We start from the raw sequence: 13,624 nt of genomic DNA, 5'->3' as shown, positions 1-13,624 counted from the left end.
CCATAACACAGTGTATATATGTCTGCGTTATTCATATAATACACCATACACTAAGCTATAAAATTATCTTTTTCAACGATATTTGCTTTGTAATCTTGCCAGTAAATTGAATGTCATTGCGTTGTCGTTTGGATGTTCTTGTTGAAAGCACGTTAACTGATTTCAGTCATTCACATTTCAGTGCCCTGAAGAGAAAGCACAGTGAATTAGGAACTTATCATAGACCACACCTCCGGATTGAAAAAAAAATCATGCATGCAAGAAACGCAGAAGTTTCAGCTAAATGAAATTGTTTGCGTTACATATGTGTACGATGATATGAATTTATCTTTGAGAGGAATACAGTTTCGTTTATCATTAATCTTGAATGAATATAGGACTAACGATGCTTAAATGAACATTACTGACCAGTTTGTCTGTTTTGTACATAGTAAAATGACTTGCCGAGACAAAACACAATATTCGTATTATTGTGTTCATAGTTTGTGTCGGTGAAAAAAGATTTATTAACATAGGTTAGAATTAGACGCCTTTAAACATAGACTGGAAACTTCAAAGTTTGAAGAAAATAAAGCTAATATATCGCTGAAGTTAAGAATTGTATATATTTAAATAGACTATATAATTTACTGTGGCCCCAAAGAGGCAACTTTATAAAAAAATTGCATTTTACAAAACTAATAATAGGATATAAGAACGGACACACCTCTCTCTATACAATACAGAATTAGATGATACATTCAGACATAAGAATCGCTTTATAATATAGCAACCGTTGGTTTGACCTTTTTTATGTTAACATTTTATAGTCATCATTTTGAGCATTCTTTATCATATATACATTGGATATTGTTATTTATCAGACATGATATCACAGTTACTAAAAGTGATGTAAACTGTCACTTCTTAGAATGGCTCTTAAATCATGAGCTCGATGCCAACGGAGTGTTTTACTGTTTCTGACTATTTGCTGATTTGTTTATATCAAATTTGGCGTATGGTGTATTACAATATTTGATTAAATTAATTCGTATAACAGTTTTACTAAAATGCGTAAATGTAGAATACTATATTGAAGTGTGACTTACACCTTTTTATCAAATGGCCCAGGGGTCTATCATTGATGTAGACGTTCACATTTTATTGAAAGGTCCTGGGGCATTAATATCGGCTTACACCTTTTGATCAAAAGATCACATAGTCTATTATTGTCGTAGACTTTTGATCAACATGTTAAGAGTTCTATCTTTGGTGTTACTTACACATTGTGATCAAAATGTCCAGGATTAATTCATTGGATGCTTCCACATATTTTGATCAAAATGTTCCGGGTTAGATACTTGGTGTGGACCTGCACCTGTTTTTAACAAAGTCCAGGGATAGAACATCGGTTTTGACCTACACATTTTGATAAAAATGTCAAAAGTTAGATAAATAGTTTGGTCCTACACATTTCGATCACAAGGTCCGGGTAAGATCTTTGGTGTGAAGTTACAGCTGTTGATAAAAAGGTCCCTGGTTAGATCATGGTTGTGGACCTACACCTGTTTTTTACAAAGTCCAGAGTTAGATAATTGGTTTGGGCCTACACATATTTTGACTAAAAAGGTCCCGGGTTAGATCTTTGGTGTTCTTTTGATCAGAACGTTCAAGGCAAAGGTAGATCATTGATGAGAAAGCAATCAAGCAGTTATCGCATGATCACCCTAGCAAGAAATGGACCCATTTGGACGTAACCTGGCGCCCCAGCTCCAAGTTTTATCGAGGAAAGCGCGACCGACTTTCAGTTACCAGAATCCTCCTTAATGTCATAGAGTTGCTTTATTCTTCAACAGCGAATAATTTGTGTATAATATTAGATTGAACAAGTCTTTACTTTTATTGTTGCAACTTTTGCATCTTCTATAATGTTATGTTTTGTAAATTATTGTTTGCAGTGTCATGCCTTAATCTCGCGACACTGGTACATCGAAAGCAACGTACTAAACATACGATTTGTTTTCTAATCCTTTGAATGCAGTGGAGTATTTTTTTTGCTTTCCTTGGTCTTGTGGTTTGTCACTACCGCAATGAACTTAAAGTACATGAAACTATGACCGTCTGAAGTTAAAAAAACAACATATTAATTGTAGAAGATTTGTTTTGTATTATAATCTTTTCGTCATTTACAATCTCAAAATATAATTTATACCCAATCTTCATTATTGTTGGACTGATCATTTGCCCCAATGTTATCGCCAAGTTCGAAACTGGATCATTTGCGGTCAATAACTCCGTCATTAATTGAAAGTGAAGAGAATGCTTGTTAAAACTTGTAAGGCCTTATTATTTTCAATTATTATAAATCTTGATGAGACGATTTGTGATACTGCATTCTGTACACAAATTTCCTCTGTTCCGTAAAAAAGTATTTGCGTATGCTGACTGTAGATATGAATTAAACGAAACGATAAACCCATTCAGTTTATCTAACATTGTTTTATTTCGCCCAGGTATGATGTGATGTTCAGCGTTTATATGTTTTCCATATTCATATATATATTGTTTCGGAATTGTGACGTTTTGTCGTGATATCGTAGGAAAACGCTTCTACGGAGCTTGAATACATCGTTAACTTAATAGAATATATAAAAATGTCATATAAACGTGTATTGCACGGTATCATCTTACATATATATGTGCATCGAACCGATCATACAGTATCATAGTAAGCTCGTCATGTTTCTCACGAAACAACCAATTATCATATCATACGTTACTCATTGACAAACAATTGATGTATATTTATTATTTAACAAAACAATTTATTTCTTAGATGTTTGGTATTAAAATATCAAGGCTGGGGTAGTTTATATTACAAAGATTTCCAGGAGAACGTCGGGTAATTTCATCACGGTATGGCTGTTCCTCGTGAAAAGCGGCCATCGTGTTCATCGAAACTGCCTTTAAAAAAAAAGTGTTCTTTAAAACTGGTACGGTCAATTACCCAGGATTCTGTCTTCGAGGCATTCTATTCAGACCATTTGAAAGATTATAGGTGTTCTTAGCGATCTGAAGTCCCTGCCGTGACGATGTAAGTTTCAACGGGATGTCGTGGGACTCGACAGCACTCTAACACAAATCTGGCAAGCATCGCAATAAATTTTATTGAAGGGAGAGTGGAACATGTAGAATTGCGTAGGAGAGTTACTTACTCGGATGTTCTACGAGGTCCAGGGATATCAATACTGGGCGAGCGCTGTGGTTTAAATAAGTGGCAGAATCTATGCGTTACAGTAGGCTAAGTAGAATGGGTTATGCCATTACATCAAAGAAAGAAGGGCTTTTTGGGTTTCGGCGTGTCCTAAAGAAAATGGCTTTCGCGTTGAATTAGAAGACTAGAGGACTTAGAACTAGAAGAAAGTATGTAAACCGTTCATGATTGTGTGTGAGTTCACGTAAATACAGTGCACAAGTCTAAACGAATGCGTGTTGTGTTACACAGGCATTCAATTATCACGTGTTAGCCACTCGGGTTGAAAGTCCAACTGAACCTTCTAATGTTATATTTGTACTAGGTAAAATAATAGTTATAATAGTAGCTGTAGTATTCGGCTTGTATGTTCTCTGAACTGAAGCTTTTCTAACCCGTTTGTTTCGCTCGGGCGTTCTTATGTCTTATTTTTTTACGCGAGTGAAACTCAACAGCTAGTAAAGGATGTAGTTAATATACCTTGATAACATAGCCATCACCCTTTGAACTTGTGCATCCTTGTTTTTTCCTGACATTGATGGAAATGTTAACTTTATGTTTATTAAGGATACAATTGTCATTCCTGAACTTCATACAAATGTACTTTTACTGTGGACAAGTAACTCAAATTTTATGAGGAATTTTAAATATTAAAAATGTTTTTTAACAATCTCTGTGGTATGTGCTGCTCGATGATATTTAAGGCAGTGAAATAAAGTGTGTAGGGCACAGTGAAATGTCCATCTCAAAGGCAAAACATTATATGTGCGCTACTAAACATTCTTAACGGAACTTGTTAATAATACATTTATTGTGTAATTGTCAGACATAAGACTTTAAGTAGAAAACGTGTTTGTCATGTTTTAGATGTGTGTAAGTCAGGTAACTAAAAAGCGACGAGTAATTGACAGTGCATGTTTTATTAGACAATGAATTGGCGTACACATGATGCGGAAACGGATGTATGAACCATATAATTTGAATAAACCTGGAAACCAGTCCACTGGTAGTACGCTTGTTTCGATTTGTGATCAGTTGTTTCCCACGTTTAAAGGTATCCTCCTCCTGATCAAATGATATGTAAAAAACACTTGAAACAGGGGAGCTAACAAAACTTACGCTCAAAAGTGGTTCATGCTTTTGCTTTGCATCATTCTATAGACTCCGGCAATCGCCGCAGTTTGAAAACCAGAATATAATTGCATGCACCACGGTATTTGATTTATTTCAGCTTTTACATGCTTAGGACCTTTCTTACAAACTATAACTTTTGGAGACTGCGTATTTTTAGAAACGGACAGCGAGATCATGTATTGCCTTTGAGACTAACAATTTGTACGTTGAGCATATAAGAGAACTAACCCCACATACTTTGCATGAGAGAGAACCGAACACAAAGAAAGTCAAACGCTTAAATGGTATTAAGGTCAGGTACTAGACATATATATTAATAAATGAATATGCTTTGTAATTCAATCTTTCAAGAGTAATGAAGTTGCATACCAATTGTCTGCCTGTACTAAGAAAATAGTTTTACGGTATTACATCGAAAGCAACCACATATCGTCTATATCTGTATTAAGAAATAATACAGATAATGCATATCTGTATAATGTATATAATATAAATCATATAGATTTATTAAATATACTTTATTCATATTGTTTATGATAGTATAAATACTAAACCTTGTTAGTTCGTAGTATTAGGTTATTAGTAGCGTTTATTGAGGAATAAAATCATGTGTATATAGCAGCACATTTCGCACAATATACATAATCACGCCAAAGTAAAACAATTGAACGTTGTAATTATACCATTCGTTTTGCAACGTTATGATTTGAATGAGGCAAACATTTTTTTGAAACAGGATGTTAAGAAGCTTTTAAAATGTGTTTGAGTGCTTTCAACATATATGATGAGCAACTCTTTGAACTGTCATTGGATTTGAATCTCACGTTGACATTATTTAGCTTCCGCTATCAATGTTTGAATATATGAATACTTTTTTGGTTATAATACAAAATGTATGCTAACGATCACACCATAACCACTTTAATAACATTAATGTTATGAATTTTATGATATTGTAAAAAACAAACAAATGCAGTATTCACTTTCTTACCAATAATTATTCTAACTTCATGAAATTGGTTCACTAGTAAAGCAACATGAACGTATCGTTTTTTTTAAATAAATAAAATAAAAGAGAGCAAATGTGATTACTAATCAGGCAACATTTAAATATAGTTTATAAAGAGAGCATAAATAACTTTATTAAAGAAATCAAATATATATTAATGCACTTTAGAATGAAAAAACGTGTTTGATTGTTCATGCGATTTCGTTTACTTCTTAGTTATCTGTGTTGATTTTTACATAGGCGGCTTAAGATATTGACCATTCAATGCCAACATTGTCAGTAAGCATAAGATTGGCCACCACTTATGCAATGGGTATTTGTTATTAACTACATCTTACTCTAACATTGCTACGGATTTTTGAATTGCATACCCGAGTACTAATTATTTTAATTTTTAGTTAAAGAAAACTTTATAAACTATAGAATATATCTTATCAAAACCATCTATCGCATAATCATGCAATGTACATTGAGAACAATCGGGTGACTAAAAATATTGGCCTTATGGTGAAGAACGTGTAGTTTTATCTTTCATCAGGTTAGGCTGATACTAAAATTTCTATTTACCGCTTACATGAAAATATACATTCGGCTAATATAGTCCAAATATAATGGTATGTAAAATGATTTCTGCCTGATCTACAGGTATATGTGTTGTAATGTCTTTTACTATATTGTTTGCCTCACAAGTTCTCTCGTCAGCCTTGTTACCCTTTATAATGCCTAAATATAGTTTGACAGTTAACTTATCAGAAGGCTGATATTTTTAACTTAATGACATAGTTTAAACAGGAATGAATTAGTACAATTAGATTTGACAGTAGGACTTGTGTGTTTCAAACTCAAACTTTAATTGCACTCGAGGTGTATTTGGACAACAAATAACTACGATATTGAAATAGGTAAAATATTAGATTATATATATATTCGCATAATAATAACGTAACTTTCCCCAACTCTCAGGGAATAAGATTTCTGCTCTCGTTAAACCATACAACTCTGAAAAGCAAGTCAATGTGTCAATAATACATAAAGGCTTATTTTAAGTGTCGATAAGCTATACAATATGCTTATTTGTGTGTTGTTAATCGGTTATTTGTAGTCGATTTCGGAGATGTTCATAATACAAGTATCTTGGAGAACGTCAAGCTATAGCTCACTTTAGATAGTCCTCATGTTTCTCTTGAAACAATCCATTTTCTTGTACGTTATGCTTCAGATTTCTAGAATGAAGTTTTATACCTGTGATTTACTATGTGCGATTTCACTTCAAATAACGCATTTACTCAAATAACAATTCGCTTAAGTAACATTTGCTATTTTAAGCATGTATACCAAAGAGAGTGGAGCCTTCTTTGTATTTGGATTAATTCCATTTGCATGTATATGCACAGGTACGAATCAAATTAAATATTACTTGATTTATATTGATAATGATTCATATATAAATAATATTTCGAAGTTTGAACTTGTTGTTAATAGAGAAATACACTTCATACACTCAAAACTACTCATTTTTTGCTTGATTTTACTGTCGTTATTCTGACGTAATGACGTTATCAGTTTCACACAATTCTCCTGTGAATCGTTTCAAAAATTAAGTAAAAGGCTTCTGAAAAGGGAAACGAAATGCTTTGATATCGGTATATTGTAGATTTATACCCATACGTGATCAAATGAAATAAATACTTTCAGTCGTGGCTGCGCATTTTGTTAAGTATTATTTTCTCTGACCACTTATAATCGGTAATGTACCAAACATATATTCTTAGTTAAAATAATAGAAATAGCTGTAGCACTTATAGATATTCAACCTGTATGTTCAATTAAATGAACCTTTTCTTCACCGCCTTAGTTTATAATCCAAGCTTTAATAATATTTAAGACCTGTTTTGGGCTGTTTATATGTTTTATCCTAACTTGTACCGGACATTTGCATTGGTCACATTGTAAATGTTTGGCAATTGCTTAAGATTGTGTTCGCAGGATTTGCTATAATATAGACCCTTTCAATAATGTCATATGGAACGAACCATGTAATGATTCATAAACTGAAATATATATGTGCGCGCGTAATAAATGGTTTTCTCACAGGTAAGCAGTTGTTGTAAGCAATGAGTATGGAATTATTTTTGCATTTATGTACATCATTTATCGATCCGAAAGAGTTAAATTTGGCACATTATGTTTAGCTCGTTGTAGGTTGTCGTTTTACTTTATTTAAAGGTTTTCAAGGCTGAAAACAATTTATTCAATACAATGTTTCATTAAACATTTACTATAATTTTCATAGCAGAATTGTCCTAGTGCGCCATGTGTTCGTTAAGGTATCAAAACACCTGAATTTCCTTCAGGCAGAACTCATATTATTTTTAGTACGTTGAACGTGTAACTTAAAAGTGTATTGCGTTTTAAAATTATGACGTCATATGACGTAAACCAAAATGTAGCAAGCGTAGAATATCACCACTGAATACATTTTTGATATACTTGTCTGATTATGATTCTTGTTTTAGGCTGTATCAAAATAGTCAATGATAAATGACAATTAGAATTTATTTAAAACAGTTTTACTTGCAATGTCGTATGTGGCTCAAGATAGACATACACAATCAAGCTTTATAATTGCCCGCTAACAGCCGTATTGCTACTTCTTCCTGAATTAAAAGACGATGATAAGTTGTTGATATGTAGTATGCTATTTCTCTAAAGCTTTTTCACAAAGTGGAGATGTATTTGATACAACTTTAGTTTTTATTTCATCGTGCCTCGCGGGTCTGACGCTTTTATCTCTGTATAGCCGGGGTCTTAAGTATACCGCAAAGCAAAAGCACGTATCACTTTTGAGCGTATACTCAGTTAGCTCCGCTGTGTCACGCGTTTCAATATCATTAAGCAGAAGTAAATATCTTTAACAAGGTGATAGAGCAGGATATAATTGGAGATATAAACCTTTCAAACAAGAAATCAAATATTGGAACTGTGAACATTAGGAGAGTTTGTGCATACTTTTCGCGAAACCGTCATTTTTAGAACAACCTTAAAACGTATGTTTCTAAGGTGATGAAACTTTGCATTGTAAACGTTGAAATAAAAAAACCTCTGTTAACGAAGATGTGACCGATTTTTGCAAAAACATCATTTGACACATATGTCGCATTAAACATAAAAAGTGTATCGTCTAGTGTGGGATCGTGGTCTAGTGGTAGGATGCTGGTCTAGGAACCGGAAGTTCCATGGTTCAAATCCCGCTCAGACCCCGGAAATTTCCTGAGCAAAAAAATAATCCCAAGCTTTCTCATCTCCACCAAGAAGTATATATGGGTACGTGTAAGGGAAAAAGCCAATGTGCCGTGGCTGCATGTATCCATAAATGTCCCTAAAACAAAAACAACGATCTCATGAAAACAACATATTATCAGAGGGGGTAATCACGTGATAGTCAAGATGGCGACGTCCATGCCGAGACGGTTATATTTCGCCGTTTTATACCCTTTATTACTTCTGTTTACTTTTTAAATGACGGTCACTTACCAGCCATATCAGTAAAAAGGTGATTAGCGTTTATTTCGTATTTAAATTCGCTTTATATCTCGACTTTAATCCCCGCAAATTTTCTTAGTTGAGCACTAATTTGGTCATTCCGCTTAGAAATTTTGCACCGAGTAAAGTCCAGATATAGAGCGAATATTACAATGAAATAGAAGTCAGCAATTTTCTTCCTGATATGGTTAGGGTTAGGGTTAGGGTTAGGGCTGGAAAGTGAGCGGAATAAAAAATATTAAGATAAGTAACACAGGGTATAACACGAAGAAAAATACCTGCATCGGCATGAACGTCGCCATCTTGTTTATCACCTGATAACCCCCTCTGATAATGCATAGCTTGAAGCTGCATACATCTTGAAAGGAAAAAACTGACATTGTAACATATTAAATTCATTGTCTTGTTAAAACAATACATATGCAATCATAGTATTGTAACAATCATAATTCAAAGTATAAATATACAATACTGTTAACATGATATATGTTAATAATTTGGGTGTTTACTGTTTATTCAGGAATATCCCATTAATTTATAGACTATGCATACGCATGTATGCACATTTTCCGCGTTATTGTAATCAGTGCTATTTCCCACCAATCAATGCGCATATGCGGACTGTTCCAACTGTAAACGTTAACAATCAGCTAATCTATTAACAGTTTCAACATTATCCTTTATAATACTACTATGACGAAATACGCAGACAGATGCGGCATTCCAGACTCGTAAATAAATGCATTCCACTAAATGAATGTGCGGTTATTTCGAAGCGCAATATGTATTTGTGATGTGGAAACATATGCTGATGTCGAAACAGTATTTTATTATTTATTTCAATGGTTATCATTCAGACCACAAGTAAAAGATAAATTAAGTATTATGCAACCAATCAAACGATTAACACAATTAAATAAGGCGATACATGAGTTGATTATGGTACAACTCGTATACTTTCGATGCAGTAAACTTGTACATAAAATCAAGCAAACATTTTGGTGCCTAGCCTTATGTCATAGAAACCGGCTCGCCTCCCTTTGACCTCTACCAGTAGGTATTTTCTTTTCTCGGTCTAATTTTCTACGCTCTTCGTCCGCTACTTTGTTTTTTCTGTTATGCTTTTTTTCAACGAATGCTATTACACATTCTTGTTGATTAAATGCTCCCAATAGTTGTAACATAACAATTCAAGTTTCTGTAATTTATTTTTCATGTTACATAACTGCGCTCAATCTTTTTGTACTAATCCAATTTTTGAGTGGGGGAATCACATTTTTTGTGTTATATGTGTTCTGTTTATTCATTTTCACAGTATAGAATATGTTGTGAAACGTTTGAGACAAACGTACATATGCAAACATAATACACGGATAAATTGTGCATAGCCCATTGAAATTGCAAAAACGGAAAATAAATTGCTATAATTGACAGCAGAAGGGATTTCCCATTTTTTATCGAAATATTGCAAAGGTGATCAATTAAAACAACAACAACATGTTTTTAAGGTGATTTCAAAGTTTCTATCGAAGGAGCAACACTGTTGACCAACGGATCAATATATTCGAATTGGACTATTGAGAGAGCAATAGATGGAAGAACAGCACATGCCAAACTTTGTCAATGTTGTACCGCCATTGGCATGCCATCCTGGCTGCAATTAAATCACATACCTGTTTTGTAAAGCCAGTTGTACATAAAGGTCTTTCGGACGGAGGCAGTATATTACTTAAGATATGTGTGTGTTTTCCACTCGCTGTATTGTCTTTGTTATCATACATTAACATACAGTCATAATTTAAGGTTTTCAATATGAGATGTAGAATGTAACGAAGTTCTGTCATACGATACAAGTTTGTACACAAATGACGTTTAATTTTCACAACACTATTATTTCTTAGCTATGATTGCAAAAAAGACTGTGTGAATTTCAGTATACGAACAGTATACGCACAGCTTAGAAATATTGTAATGCATGGTGGTTATGACGACAATAACATGGTCGAAATACAGGTCACAAAGGCATATGACATCAAACGAACCTATGTGATAAGTCCTCCTCAGGCTATACAAGCCATACGCCTCATTGGTCAACATGGGTTGGGGGGATTATATGGTTATTTGTGAAAAAGTCTACCGACAAGAAGGTAAAGAATCAATAACGTTTTACTCATGTATTATGGTTTATGTTCAGGCAAGATTGCAAGCGTAATTTTGAATTTTTTGAAGGTACGTGTTATACTTAACTTACAGTTAAGAAATATATATTAAATTATTAATATGAACAAAATAATTGTTATTTGAACTATATATGAACTAAGTGGTTTCTTGTAAAGTACATGTATGCAGGATAATACAATGCATATACATTTTAGATTGCATGAATGGAACGTACGGCCCTGATTGTGAAAGAACATGCCATTGTCTGAAACGCCCTTGTGACACTATAAATGAGACCTGTGGATCGGTGTGTCAAGTTGGCTGGATAGGTTACGCATGCAATAAAAGAAGTTTATCTACTGATTTTTAATTTCGTGTTTTTTAGTATGGGTATGTTAAAAGACCTTCGTTGTACCAAGGAACACATGTTGAACAATATAAAGATGAAATAGATATTATATAGTCTAGCATGATATATCAGTTTCTTTGGATATGATGGTTTATCAGCAGAAGCAAATTTAATGGCACAGGCGATCTCTGCATGGCGTAATTTCAGTCATTTGTGAATAAGGTGGGTTTTATTTGTTTGCTAAATTTACCCAATGTTCTGTCACACATGTGTGTATAAGCTTAATCGTACAAATATACCGCAATTTATTCGTTTCTATAAGGTCGCCGGTCGATCGCCAGGTTGATGGTCAATTTTAATGAATAAGTTTAAGAGTAAAAAGTACATAGGCATGGTTATATAAATAACTTTTACCTAATGGTTAAGAAATAACCATGATATCAGAATAAGTAACACCAAAGATCAAATAATGCAAATGTTACAATAAATTGTAAATATATATGAAAAATGACGATTTTCGAAAAAAAATGTATTGTATTTAAAATTGTATAGTACGTTTTCTAACAAGCTTACGAACTATCATTTTAAGGAATATAATGAATAAAATATCGTTCTATTTTTTATATTATCAATCTAACCACATATAGACCACATGCAATTAGTAACGCTTTGCATCGATTATATGAAACGCATCGTTTGAAAATAAAATCCATGAAGCCTTAATTACTTAGTGGATTGTTAACCTTAAAATTGTCTTTAATTCAAAACTTACTATACAGTTAGTATTTCAACAATAGGAATCATGCTCTTCTTTAGAAAATATTATACTGCAAAAATACCGCGTCATTAATCCATTTTCACTAATCGAAAATCGAAATAGTTACACGGCTTATCATCTTTATTTATCTTTAACGCATTTCATCGCGCATTTGGAACTTAATCTTCAAGGTATTTTTGTTTCAACATTTTTCCCTATTTGTATTGGTATTGTAAATAATTATTAATACTATAGTCGTGTAAGTAAGTCTATGTTATTTTATTTTAAACAAAAATCGCTGAATAATTCTCGATAAAGCACAACATTATTATAAGGGAAATCATGTGGGAGCAGTGGTCTAATGGTAGGACGCTGGCGTAGGGATCGAGAGGTCCAGGGTTCGAATCCCGTCCCGACCACTGGAATTTCCTTGAGCAAGAATTGTATCCCACATCTGCTCTTCTCAACCCAGGTGTATAAATGGGTACCTGTGAGGGAAATAAGCCAGTGTGCCGTGGCTGCATACTGCGCCAAGATATTAACGGACTACTTACGACCCAGTGATCAGGGAAAAATTGTCAAGCGCCTTTGAACGCACATCTCGAGTATGAAAAGGGCGCTATATAAATGTGGTATAAAAAACAACAACAAAAAAAACAAAAAAAACAAAACATTCGATACATCAGGGAAATTAAACACTTAACTAGTTCTCTTTAGAACATGAGACATATAAGGATGGAGAAATAAATTACACTTCATCATATAATTTAGAGCTAATCGCTTAAACAATTTTTATTATTGACTGAAAAAGTCGTTAAGCGACTTATACAATCAGACCAAAGACACCCACACATGATACCTGTTATATGTGTCTTTCCAGCTGCAGGGGGGAAAGGCGGCCGATGGACTTTGTCATGGAGATATTGTAGGCTCCGCATTATCGGCCAGTGTACCAATCGTAGTTTGTAGTATGGTTATTGCTTTTTTCTTGAGGCATAGCAGAAGGAAGTAAGTATATACACATTTAACCTACCGAGGAACGGTTGCTTCTACCTACGATACCTTGTCATCAACAACAAAAGACACAAGTCACTATGACAAACTGACAATGACAATCAGTGGGTATTTTGTAGCGTGTGTGTATTGACATGAGAAAGGACTAGTTTTAAAATAGTGCAATCAGATTAAACTGAATCTAGGATAGGTTATTAATTACAATAAAGCATGGTATAGTTGTCTCGAAAACATTTTGATTGATAAAGCCACGGAATGCTTTGCGGAATTCTATACATTTACGTCTAGAGCAACACATAAATACGAACAATTCTCATCAGCTTCTAAGAACGTTGATGAATTTAAAAGGTTATATTATATTACAAAAAACAACAAATTACAGTAATATATTGATTTGTATGTTAAATTAAACAAATTAAACATTAT

General features: G+C 33.6%; 1 protein-coding gene across 4 annotated transcripts in view; it reads left to right on the top strand.

Moving 5' to 3' along the window:
• The window catches only part of LOC127859009 (multiple epidermal growth factor-like domains protein 10), a 17,153-nt gene extending 14,952 nt beyond the window's left edge, over positions 1-2,201 (top strand). For all 4 annotated transcript variants that reach the window (XM_052396394.1, XM_052396395.1, XM_052396393.1 and 1 more), the window contains one exon: positions 182-2,201. The gene's annotated coding sequence lies outside the window, so the exon portion shown is untranslated. The remainder of the gene's footprint in view (positions 1-181) is intronic.
• The last annotated feature ends 11,423 nt before the right edge of the window (positions 2,202-13,624 follow it).

This window comes from Dreissena polymorpha, chromosome 14 (assembly GCF_020536995.1).
Source record: "Dreissena polymorpha isolate Duluth1 chromosome 14, UMN_Dpol_1.0, whole genome shotgun sequence".
NCBI classification, from domain to species: Eukaryota; Metazoa; Mollusca; class Bivalvia; order Myida; family Dreissenidae; genus Dreissena; species Dreissena polymorpha.
This window is presented reverse-complemented; position numbering and strand designations above follow the sequence as displayed.